Genomic DNA, 12,901 nt, shown 5'->3' with positions numbered 1-12,901 from the left:
ACGAAAAACGCTATACGATTGAAGTCGGATCGAGTAACGATTCAACGATCCCGATGATGGTTCCGATATTAACCTTCGAGGTGAAATCTTCATCGTGAGAAAGAGAAATTTCGCGGCGGGGAAAACGCGAACGGATCCGAATGGATACTTTCCTGTAAAGCATATATTTTCCTTCTATATCTAACAGATAACTTTGACCATTCTTTAATATCGCGCTAGAGATCATCTCGTTCCAGCTTGAACAACGATTTTGTTCGTTCGAAACCAAAACTCGTGTGAACGAGACTTAAAGTATTCGTGGATCTGGACAACAGTGGGGGTAAAAAGAGTAAAGATAGTATCACGGGTACATCTCTCGAGTTAGTCTCGCGGTACTAAGAGAGTTAGGTCGGTTATTTCCGTCATCTTTTGCGAGGTTCACGATCTGTGGCCCGAACGCCACGATCTGACGTAATACTTGTTTCGTGATGCGGCCAGGTGAACGCGCGAACGTGGACGACGCGCGGAGGCCAACAACGTAATTTTGGTTTAGGCGAAGATCTAGTAACTTCCGTCGAGATTCGATGAACCGTATTAGAGGAATCGAATTGTCTGTAGATTTCTGTAACGAGAGTGGAAGCCTAGGTTGCGTTACACCGTATATTTCAAAGCGGTCGCTATCAGGAGAAAATGAACGGACATCGGCGTGCTAATAGTTGGTACCGTTCGCAAATTTCGAGAGCAACGAGACGCGGCCCGCTAAGATCGATTAACAACGAGGACGCGACTTGCTCGCACGGGCGCGATAATTAACTGAGAAACCTGGGCGAAAGTCAAGCCGGGAAAGCGCGTAGCGATCCATCTTGCATGTTCAACAGGTACCCAGATAAATTCCAGCCGCTAGGACCGCTAGGAGAATCGAGGACCCTCGGAGGTATGTTTACTCGACGCGCTTACCCGGCCAGCAGGAAACGTTCGGATGCATGATGTGTCGTTGTCGTCGTTGTCGTTACGCGTTCTACTACGCTATTCTCTTCTCTTCTATCCTATCCTATCCTATCATATCCTATTCTATGCTAGCGTACAAGCAATACGTATCGCGATTGTTACGCTACTTACATCGAGATGCGAATTCCAGCGTCGTTAATGTCCCCTTCGCGAAGAAATTCTCGGGTAATAAGGATTATCTTCTGTTCCGACCGTAAATCACCTCCAGTCACGTCTAACGTATTAATTACCTACCTTACCAGGGATTATCTTTACTTCGCTGTCCACCGTCTTATTTCATTATTTTAGCAGTTTTAATGTTAGATTTAGATATCGGTATGGATGTATTCAAGATGTTTTCAAACGATATACCGTGGGTTATTTTCGATATACGTATGTCTATATCTAAGTTTATGTCTAAGAACTTCTTTGTATTTCTTATCGTTCATATTTGAAAGGAAATTTTGCATTTCGAAAACGGGATTGCCGCTTTTTCTCGGTCGACTCGCCCGTTGTCACAGGAATACCACCGAAGGAATGCTCGGTTACAATTTCGTATGCAATTGTCCACGTTCTTTACCACCCTGTATCGATGGGTTGCCACCATTCTCGATATTCTCGATCTTCCACACCCGTAAACACGTACGATATTGCCGTTGCGAATACCGCACGATAACGCCACAACATTTTCCTCCTTTTTCGTGTATCGACCATGAAAGAACATTAGCTACACTGATCGTCCTGGTTCCGCGAATTTCCGACATTCCATAGTCCATTCCTGGCCGCTGTCGAAGCTGGGTGTCTTCGACAAGAATTCCGTCGGGGTTTCGTCGATACCCTGCGGCGGAAGTGGCAGCTAAGTGGTTAAATTAAAGCCACCGAGTTGTCGTCGAAGCGGAAAATGGAAATCCTCGCGGGATTCTTGTCCTACATCGGATTTCATGAAAAGTTTTTCATAGATAACCAGTCGCGGTGCCTTGAACTCGAATTTTATTTTCGAATTTTATTTTCGAACACGAACTGACGAGTTTGCGATCGAGAACGAATGTCAGCAGGAAACGTAAAAGAGACGTTCCGAAAAAAGAAGAAGAAAATAATTTTTCGTAACCGCGACGCGCGTATGCTCGTTGTACTCCGTTATTGCGCTTAAATATGTTCCCGTTTGTTCCACGCCATCGAACGCGTACGGCGCACACTTATGGGATCCTTTACTCGGCGTTCCGCGAATCGTAACGATCGTTCGATACAGGCTTTCTAGTTATTGGCCGTGTCGTTTTATGGCATACCTGCGTCGCGCAATTACCCGGATGCAGAGAGTTAGTTAGCGACGCCGCGTAAGGTTGGCCTTCAGACCACCCGTAGACCACTGCTTTCGAACAAATTTGCTACTCATTACTGTCCAGTGATTGTCTTGTCTCGTTATCGTTTCCAACGCGTGGTTAACGATTCCGCAATCGTATACTACCACGCGTTATATCGCTACGCGATCGATCGTGCGTAAGTACATTGGCCGAATCTAGCGTATATAGAATAAAGATGGAATAAAGATTATAGGTAGAGTCCGAACAGTTGGGGTTCGAGGTATCGAAAATGGGCGGTTTAATGTAACGTTTGAGTCGAGACGGCACGGCAGCTTAAGTTAGAAGGGACATTAGGGTATCGCGAAGAGAGAGGGTGCGCGAAAGGTGCAGAGATGAGACAAGGAGAGGGGAGTGCCGTCTGAATGAGCGCATAAACGCCTCCGCTGATTTTCTGATCGGATTCCGATGAAGGAAGAGGAAGAAGGAGGAGGTCTTTGACTCCGGTGGCGCGGCAGACTGAGTCTGGAGGCTGGTTGATCTAAATACCGTGTATGTACGATCACGATTCGAGATCCTACGCACTCTGTGTCCCTCTAGTCGCTATCCGGTTGCTCGTACTCGCGTACTTTTGCGTCCGACTTCTTTCTTTTTCTCCCTTTCTCTTTGCCGTCTTATCGCTGGACTAAAAGATACATAGCTGGAATCGGCGATCGACACGCAAGATAAACGAAAGGCTGAATAATCTCCGATACGTGACGTCGACGGTGCATTTAGCACTCCCGAAGCGCTAAAATCCAATCGGTGTTGTACGCTTCGGGAAAGTCGGCCGTCCCGGACAACAGCCGAGGATCCTTTCTACATTCTCTTCGACCGATCTTTCTCTATCGAGGCTTTTCTTCTTTCCGCTCGCTATTCTCTTCACCGACCGGCAAAAATCCATATTACATCTTCTTCTTCTGTACGGGAAAACGATTGTCTTATAACATATACGTCTAATCCGATCCTAAAATACTACGTCTATCTCTGTCAGTTCGAAAGCAAATGATTTTTCCCGCGCGACGAACTCGTACTTCAAAATGTTTTCCCATCTAGCTCTCTCCTTTCTCCCTCTTCGCCAGTCTCGTTATCCGTTCCGACGAGGAAAGTCGTAATTGCGGTTAAGCTCGAGCCACCGTTGTAAATTCTGATTTTTACGGTGGTTCAAGGCGCGGACACAACTTTACCGGCAATTATCGCGCTTAACGTCTTTAGCGCGTCGCGTCCGCGACTTTAACGACAGGAAAGAAGCGTTTTTACGAGTTGGATTTTAATAGAGCGGTATCGCGGTCACTCGAGTTTATTCGTTTTCAATGGATCCCGTTTTTCCTTCTTCCTCGGCGAGCTAGCTACTACGAGTAATTTCGAAATTTCTCCAACAAAATTTTCCTTTTAATTCTCAATTTATTGCAAGGATGGTCACTCGCGTGGCCAAATCGCGATCACCGATCGAATGTCGGCGATCACGTTTGCGATAAGATATTGGCAAAGAACTTAGTTTCGATCAACGGCGTTAACATCGATAAATCGAAATACATTCCTCCGTTGATTCTCGCATATCCGGAGGTAGAAGAATTATCGCGAACAATGTTTTCACCTGGTAGTATCGATCGAAGAAAAATCTTTGCGGAAAGGACGAGTCGAGTTGCGAGAGTGGTTCGTGAAAGTGACCGTTCACCAGGGACGAAAAGATTCAAAACTTACACGATCGCGCGTGTTCTTCGTCTTTCTTGAATGATCTCGCTGCTTTGCTACTTTCCATGTCTGCCTCTTCTAATCGTTGCCAATTGTAGTTTTTTTTCGGTACACTCTTTCCTTCGGTTACTATTATTTAATTTACAATACTTTGTCTCTAACTAAACCGTATCGAATAATCGAAAGAATTTTGGAAGAATTAGAAATATTTTTAGTATACGAAATATACGTAGTATACAAGAATATCATGGTTTTACTCCGACACCGGCGATTACGTTTTCGTGTAGTGTCTTGTTCTTGGATAAGATACAGTGGACAAAGTATGTACAGATAAATCGTTTTCTAGGTATGTTCCCTGTTTGATGGTACGCCCTCGAACAGCTGCGACGGAAGTTCGGATTTAAAAGAAACTTCGTTCGCCCGATAAGTCTACCTAATATAACAGAACGAAACGAAAACCAAATAATCGCGATCGTTAACGGTTCATTGGTTGGACGTTTCCTTGGAAAGTCATTAACTAGGTTCACTTTTATTTCGATCGTGACACGTCGAAATCGTGCTTTCGTTTTTAAATAAAATAGTTAGGTAATTAGTAGCTAATTAAGTGAAAAGGTTAAAATCAATATCCGGTTAATTGTAATCGGTAAGTAATAGGGTAAACGCGAAAGATGGATATCAGAGTCGGAACATCGGAAATATTAAAAAACTTTATCCAACAAGTTCGTGACACCTCTATTTACCAGAATACCCTTGTCAAGCTAGGATCGTAGTTAATTATGTATGACATATTAATTTTCTTATGCCGGAATTCTTGTCTAAATAAACATGTTGCTAATTCTCGTAGAAGCATAATATCGATAAATCTTGCGGGATATCAGCTTCCTTTAATTACGATGTTCAGGATACGTAAGTATGGCCTGACTCATCGCGCGCATTTCCAAACGAACGAGCGAGCTGAGCTAAGCACACGACGTCAACCCCCGTCGGCTTAATTCGCTTGGATTTGATCCGAGAGAATCCTCTCCGAAATGATAGGCAGAATCGTTCGTAGAACTCGTATCGGTCGCTCGTTGGTTAATAACCGGTGACGCATAGGTTCTTTGGACGATACGCGACGCGATTCACGCCAACAACCCCCGTGTGTCGTTGCGAATTTCGAACAAAGGGATCGTATCCGTTGTTTGCCAAATGTAAATATTCTCGAATCGCCTCGAAGATATCGAGATCTGGTCTAAATCAGTCGCCGCGTAGACGCGAATAGGTAGGTCGGCATGGGCGGGTTCTCATCCCCTTCCAACCCTTCGTTATTGTCCACGATCGCAAAACGCGCACGTTGGCTTGCGCTGAAAGAAGCTGAAAACGGGATAAAGAACTAGCGGGAGAGGAAGCGCAGAATGAAAAGAAGATCGAAATAAAAGGGAAGAAAAAGTAACGGAAGAATGCTAGAAGGAACGAGACCACCTGTGTATTTTTCTCTTCGTAGCATTCGATTGAACGACGATTCGATAAAAATTAGTAAACCAGGAAGCGTGAAAATGATCTGGTCGTATCGTCTGATACGTCGACCTTATAAACATCCATTATCGAAAGACCTCTTAACCAAGTAACATTATATCCTAATTTTATTAACTCAATAGTAATAATAAATTCCCGCATGTCGGTATCTCAAGATATCTATACATTCTGGCAACGGATTTAATTTGCGCGAACGGTGGAGCTCTTTCGCTTTAACTATACGGTAAACTTCTGTAGGAAAACGATAGTTTTACTACGCGCGAATAAAAAATCGAATATTTTTAGCTAAAACACGGGATTACTTGTTAAAGCGGTATCTGCGAGGAGCAGAAAACACGAGGCGATATGCTGACGTAGATTGACGCGCCAACTATGGCGGCACGAAAAAGCTTCTTTCGCATGTGGGCAGAGCTACGTGTGGGTGCGTAAGAGGGCGTAAACACCGTATTGTATCGTCCTGGACGATACATGGAATAAGCAACCATCCCCGGATATGATGGGTGTATCCTGATTCATCCTTTTCTACCGGATCCCAGACTGCAGTCAGAAGCCGTTTTCATGGAAGATCGCAATCTTTGCTCGTTCCCATAGGATCCATACAAGTCTTGAGCCAGACGAGATCGAAAACGGGACAATTTATATGTCGCGAACAGATATCGGATGCGTACTCTATGGGGGTGTCGTATTGGCGACGTGGATTGTTCATTTGTCAACGTTCACGATTTTGGGTACGGTTTTTTGCCTTTCCTCCTTTTGTCGCGCGACCAGTCCCCTAAAAAATTCTCATCGTCTTATTTGCTCCAATAAAGCGAACAGTTCGTATAGTCGTTCGAAATTTACGCTCACGGTTCACGTATACTTATATAAACGCGGCACACGAAAAGAAACTATTCCGAATTTCCATATAAATTTACATCTCCGGGTATAAATAGTTGACTCGATCAATCGTTCATCGTTATTTACATAATTAGATTTTTCAAAGAACGGAGCCAAAATTGTTGAATAATTCCCAAGAAAATTTGTCGAAGATGGCTCGTTGAAAGCAACGTTTAAACAGCGACGGTGAAGTTGACCGATCGTTGGTTCGCGTTATAGAATTGCTCCGGTCGCAGGTGCATCTTCGGTCTCGTGGCGAAGAAGACGAAGAAAAGAAAGAAAAAGAGCGGGAACGAAGACAAGATAGAAGCGTATCTCGGAGCTCGTTTCGAGTTGGTAGTCGTAGAGGCGTCGCGACCAGGTTAGACCACGATACAGATACATAGGCGTCGCGTCGCATCGCGCCGCGATATCGGATCGTGGAAGCTGCACCGTGGAAAAAGGAGGAGGAAAGGAGGTCGCGAGCCGACGGAAAGAAGGAGACGGCCGAGGCGAATCGAACGGAGACGAAGGAAACGTAGATGCAGGATGCTAAAGAAGGCTAGCTCGAGCTAGCGACCTTCTAAGGCCGCGTCGAGCGAATGCTCGCCATTCTCTTCGGCTTTTTTCTCTCCTTCCTTACCCGTTCCCATCTCCTTATCCTCTCCTCTCCTCTACTCTCCGCCGAGTCGCCCACTCTCTTCCACCAGACATTTCTTACTCCGTTGACGATGAAAGGTACCGAGCGCATCAACCGCGAACCGTCGGAAACACGGAAAGTACGGATCCTCTTTTCACCGGGTCCACGCTGTTCAAAGAAACGACTACGATCGACTCGCTCTTCTACTCGGACGTTATCCTGTACTCTCTCTTTACGCTTTAGACACGATTCGTCTAAATATCGTTCCTTCGTCCTCGTGACACGGATTCGCTGTCGAATGCGACCAGTGAGCTTTTAATAAAGATGTATCGTACGAGTACGAACGAACGTTGCAAAATAAATCTTGATCCTTCGCTCGATCGATATCGGTTCACTTTTCACTCGACTTTTAACCGAGAAAGGGTAACGAAAAAGGACATTGGAGTCAAATCGATTAGGGGATAGAAGAACCGAGCGAATCAGAGCAAGCTTGGCGATACTTGAAAAGTAAAAGTGAACGACTGCCACAAAATGTGTACCATAATTAGAGTTAACGCGTTTTTATCGGCAAAGATTAGCGGCGGCTCGCAACGAAGCATTCCAGGAATGATCGTTTAATAATATTCCGTTACGTTGGACGTACAAGGTGAACCGGTGTGAAAGGTGATTGCAACGCGGATGCATTTTTATTCGGTTCCACTACTTTCAAGAAACCTATCCACGTTTCAACCGATAACGTACAACGAAATTCCAGATTTACCGTGCCACCGTGCGTCATTTTCATCATTTTTCAGCCTTGATCGTCGATTAATTGTCGGTAAATCGCGGAAGTTTACGCGCTTATCGCGTATCCAATCGTATAATAAATACTTACGCATACGGCAAATTTATTTTTCAGCAACCGCGCCAGTCGCTCGATCGCGAACTGGTATGTGTACACGCGTTTTACGTACGTCGGTAATGTACGTAATCTCTGTTTAAATTCGATGATTTCGCTGTTGGGATTAGCTCGGTAAAGAAAAATTAGTAGCCATCGGAGTCTCGTAATGGATTTCAGAGATGCTATACTCCGTATCCGCGATCTTCGCCTCGTAAAATGAAACTTACGAGCAGAATTTCAAGGAGCTTCTTCGTAAATCATGTTATCCGGAGCTTTAAATTTGTCGTCAGCAAATTACTCGTTCGGCTCGTAAACGTGTGTTGCAACGTGTACAATAATTTCCGAGGCAACGTTACATCGGATTAAAAGTAATCGTTGCTCGAAACAATGTGGCGAAACGGAAACTATGTGCACGTATAAAATCGTCGGTTTCGAAGATCTTATACTTTTCGCAGAAAATTGTATTTTACGATGTATCGCATCGCGCAGAAGAGAAATCGTGTGAAACGAAACTTTGGTTTAATCGGTTTGCTGGATCTTTTCGGATTTTACGTCGAGCTCCATGAACTAATTATTCGTTCGGCCGGTTGGAAATACCGCGCGTACCGATCTAACGTTTACCGATATAAGAAAATTTTCTGCGGAAACAAACGCGAACAGATTTCCGTTGATTCGATGTGTCGAGGGTGAAATTCTTACCGCGAGTAAGAGAGGTTCGCGATTAGACGCGTGCACAGGCCTGCTGTGAAAATCAGTATTTCATTCGAGACCGACCATTAGAGCGCGCGGTCTATTCGAAGATTCTCGGTCGCTTAATCGGTAATTACGGCCGTGGAGGGCACGAAATTCCTCGAACGAAACTCGGCATTCGTCAGAAACGTAGTAAACACATAGTTGCCGGCAATTGAGTTATTAATCGGTAATGATGGTAATAACGTAACCGAATCGTCCGTTTGTCGGCATCGATGCCGGTTAAATAGACGCGATCAACGATTTTACCGTTGAACAGGCAAGTTTCTCGCGATTCCATGGCCACGACGTTGAACGGCAAACGCGTAAGTCGGGCCAATTTAGTCCCGTCGTTAACTCGTTAGGATGACTCGCAAAAAATGTTACAGCGTTACACGATTTTCGATGTCGTTTTTCGTCGAATTTCGTCGAATTTCGTCAGCGAAGCGGGCACAAACGGACATTCGTCTGGCAGGCATATGCGGAGGTAGCGAGTTACACGCTAGGATGCAAACATCCGCAGTTTAGCGATGTCCGTTGTCGGTGGAGATTCACCGTTTCTCTTTCGGTCGGTAGAACGATTTGTTCGTAGGATCGTTGAAGCCAAAGAGCGGCGTTGTTTTTCGCGTTTAGTCAACATCCCTGCTGCGAGCCGACAGGACAAGAATAATGAAGCCGCTCCAGGAACTTCAGCCTCTCGATTCGAGCCGATAACTCGGGCACGCCTTCGACTTCTCTCGAGAGGTTCGAAGAATGCAGCCCAACTCGTGAAGCAAAACATGACTTCCCTTTTAATTTATTTTTCTTCTTTGCAAGCCCTACTCTCCGATCTTCATCGAAGATCTAACCGCTAACACGAGGCTTGTTGGGCCGCGCGAAGATTGCTGATCCTCGAGGAGGCCGAAGCGCGGCCAACCATTCGAAGAACGAATTCATTTCTGCCAAGCAACGACTCTGTCCTTGTTCGGCGAAGGAATGGCTCGGCTTAAGCCTTAAGGCTTAAGAGGATCCTCGCGTGTCCTGGCAGCCAACGGCCGCTCCTACCTAGTCGACATTCCCTGGATACCGAGCGTTTTCTTCGCTTTTGCTTCCAGCGAAACCGTGGCTCTCTCGCGTGTGGGAGCACGTCGATGACGAAAGTGCACGCGAGATATGCACGAACGCGTTCGATCGGTCTTCGACTCCCTTTCGAGAAACGCGTTTTTTCCACGACCACCTATCAGCCATTTCCGCCCCGAGATGACCACTCGTGACGATTCGACACTTTTCTGGCGCGCGGATGGCCCACGATAAAACGCTGGCAGCTTGCCGCGGATTAAGTGATTTTTCAACAGGACATCGTGGCTGGAATAATGCTTTCACGGCACTACTTTAGAAGAACGTTGCTATTCTTATGCATCGCCACGCGTTCTACGTCCGAACATTCAATCTTCCGGTGCATGTTCCGTGTCTCTGTGAAATTTCATATCCGCCGTTCTTATTACGCTCGATTTCATTGATTTTCACGAAACTCGGAACTCCTTGCTCGCATCAATAAACCAGAAACTAAATCGATAGATAAAACTGTAATCGAAATTCTAGAACGGTTACTCGTCATGCTTTCGAATTAAGCGAAACGGTTCAAGTAAAACGAGAATCATCTTTCGATCAGCCTCGAAAGGATATTCGAATTCATCCTGCGTTGTAAGTGGAACGTGTTCTATCTAGGTATATTGTATATATGTAGCAGGCGGGAGAAACGTCGACGAATCGGTTCGCGCGAATCCAATACGGTCGATCGAATATCCGCCACGCGCTTGGTATCGCGTGACTCTCGACGTCCAACGTCCAACGTTCGACGTTCGTCGTACGCGCGAACAGGCCCGAATTTCGACGATGGTTCGAAGGCGAAACCGAAATTCTTCGTTCATGGAGTTGCGACGGTGGCCACGAAACGAGCGCGACATACGCCTCGGGGAGAAAATACCGATGCAATCGGACACGTAAGACGAAGTACGAAACCAGGAGCGGCCGCGAGCACGTTTAAATGCCCGCGACCAAGCATAATGTCGTCCAGCTTGATTTAACTTAACAAAAATAAAAAAGTACGCGATGTGTATTCAAAGTATGATTATCATCTTGGTGTTCGAGATATCGAGAGAAGAAATTTGCTGCACGGCCGGTTCCACGCACGTTTCGTATCATCTTACCACGGAATAGCGAATTCCTTCAAAAATTTCCGACTTTCTTCTATTTGGCAAACATACCGGTCGTTTCCATTGGCATGAAACGCGTTTCGGCCATTTCCTGATTACGGTAATACGATACCATACTTACCAGATTGCGGAAATAAAACTGTACTATCGCGACTATTCAGGATACGTGCATGAAAATTGTCTGGCGAAGGGTACCGATGATCCCGTCTTACGAAACGTTTCGACATCCCACTGGAAAACGCTAAAAACACATATAAATTCGTGATAATTCACACGAAAACGCGGCTCTAAGTTTTCTACTTAGTTTTCTCGATCGGATTATTCGTATTCGCGTCATAAATTAATCGAACCTAAATTATGGTAATACGGTATAGCCGTCAGGTTTTATGATCGTTGTAGCATTCGGAAAAGTCTGTTCGTACAATAGATCGACATTTAACAAAAGCATTAGTACCGAGGTACATTACGGTGCTTTGAAATTACCGCGTAGAATACCGTAAGGTTTACCGACGATTAAGCTGGATTCGATCGTTCCAGTGTCGTAAACAAGTTACTACGAATTGACTTGGCATTCGAGCGGTGAAAAAGGGTTTAAGCCTTAAGCGAAGCTTAAGAAACGTAGGAAAGGCCAGAACAAAAGGAAAGAAGAACGGCGCAAATACGAGGGCAGGCCGTTGTCAACAGAGCCATAAAATTGATATTTTCCCGATATTCCTGATATTCGTGAGATTCTCGATATTCTCGATAGCAATAAATTCTCCGGGCGGCCATTTAACCGAGCGGTGTTTACAAGCGGATAATCTTGACGATCGGCACTCGCGGAACGTCGTCCTCGAGGAACGATCCACGCTATTCGTGTCAATTAGCAGGTGGACAGGTGCACGCGTACCCAACGTGTGCTCGGGACTCTCGGCGAGCGCGAAAAAGCGCGAGTCCACTAATTGCTCGGTGCAAAAAGTACGCGACGCTCGATGCTTAATGCTTAGGTCTGACGTAACGTTCGGTCAACGCTTTCGAGGAATCGAGGTCGTCGCGACACGACGACGCGTGGCGTGGTTCTCGAGTCAAACGCAAAAGTATTTGCGTTTCCACGACGTAACACGATACACGCGAAACCGCATCGGTTTCTGCACTTTCTGCTGACCCTGCTCGTGCGATGCATATATGTAGGTATTCTAATTGCTGGAACGCGGAAGCGATACGTTTCTCTCGCGACGTGCCGCTCGAACGCGTCTAACGCCGTAGCCGAGGCTTGTCCATGACCCGACGCCGTGAATTTCGTTTCGTCGAATAACAAAACTTTTCATTTTCTATGCCGTATACGTGTACGTTTTCCGTTCGTACGCGACCATCTCTCAAGGATATATGTATATACGTACGTACTATTCGTCGAGCATCTACGCGGATCTGTAGAGAACTCGTTCGCTTAACGCGGAAAGAGGTAGGAGCGTTGAAAAGCCGCGAATCGAAGGAAAAAATGTTCTGGCCCCGTTTCGGTCTTGTCTCTATCTGGCAGCTTTGGTTGCTCGTTTCACGATTCATCGGGGAAACCAGTTTCCCCGCGACGGGAGCACCAATGACGTTGGAAATATGCCGGCATATTAAAACGCGGAACCACCGCGTATTTCTGCTACCGGCATCGGTAATAGTCGATAAAAGTCCTCTTATATATCGTTATAATAGAGAACGTATCGGGAGCCGGGGCTCTGTATAACGTCGATGGGCAATAAGAAAAGCTCGAAGAAGTCGGGACGGATGGATATTACAGGATAGATCCCGTACTTGGACTCGAAGATTTCGATAGAGAAAGAGTAGACGCAATTCCGAGACTCGCGACAAAGACGCTCAGAGAGGACCGTCAAACCGTTCTCTCCGACATTGTATCGCATTCTCTCCAAATCTTTACCCATACGTCTTTCCATCGAGACGTCCACCTTCTTGCGTCGCTCGTACCGTATTTTCAACTTCTTTACTTTACGACACAATTTTCGAATTTCCGCAGATTTCTAAACGGTACGTTCTCTATCTAAAAGCCAAGTTCAATGTTTCGATAGGATCTGCGATTCTCGTTTATATTCGTTTCTCTACT

The 12,901-nt window shown here is 45.7% G+C and overlaps 2 protein-coding genes across 6 annotated transcripts in view; one reads left to right on the top strand and one right to left on the bottom strand.

Moving 5' to 3' along the window:
• The window catches only part of Pdk1 (Phosphoinositide-dependent kinase 1), a 322,127-nt gene that overhangs the window by 37,409 nt on the left and 271,817 nt on the right, over positions 1-12,901 (bottom strand). The window lies entirely within an intron of this gene.
• LOC105664193 (uncharacterized) overlaps positions 1-12,901 on the top strand; it is a 288,268-nt gene that overhangs the window by 16,228 nt on the left and 259,139 nt on the right. For 2 of the 4 annotated variants that reach the window (XM_076530201.1, XM_076530198.1), the window contains exon 1: positions 385-913. The exons of the other annotated variants lie outside the window; for them this stretch is intronic. The gene's annotated coding sequence lies outside the window, so the exon portion shown is untranslated. Of the gene's footprint in view, positions 1-384; positions 914-12,901 lie in introns of those variants that run through there. 4 annotated transcript variants of the gene reach the window in all.

Source organism: Megachile rotundata, chromosome 3 (genome assembly GCF_050947335.1).
Source record: "Megachile rotundata isolate GNS110a chromosome 3, iyMegRotu1, whole genome shotgun sequence".
Lineage (NCBI taxonomy): Eukaryota > Metazoa > Arthropoda > Insecta > Hymenoptera > Megachilidae > Megachile > Megachile rotundata.
This window is presented reverse-complemented; position numbering and strand designations above follow the sequence as displayed.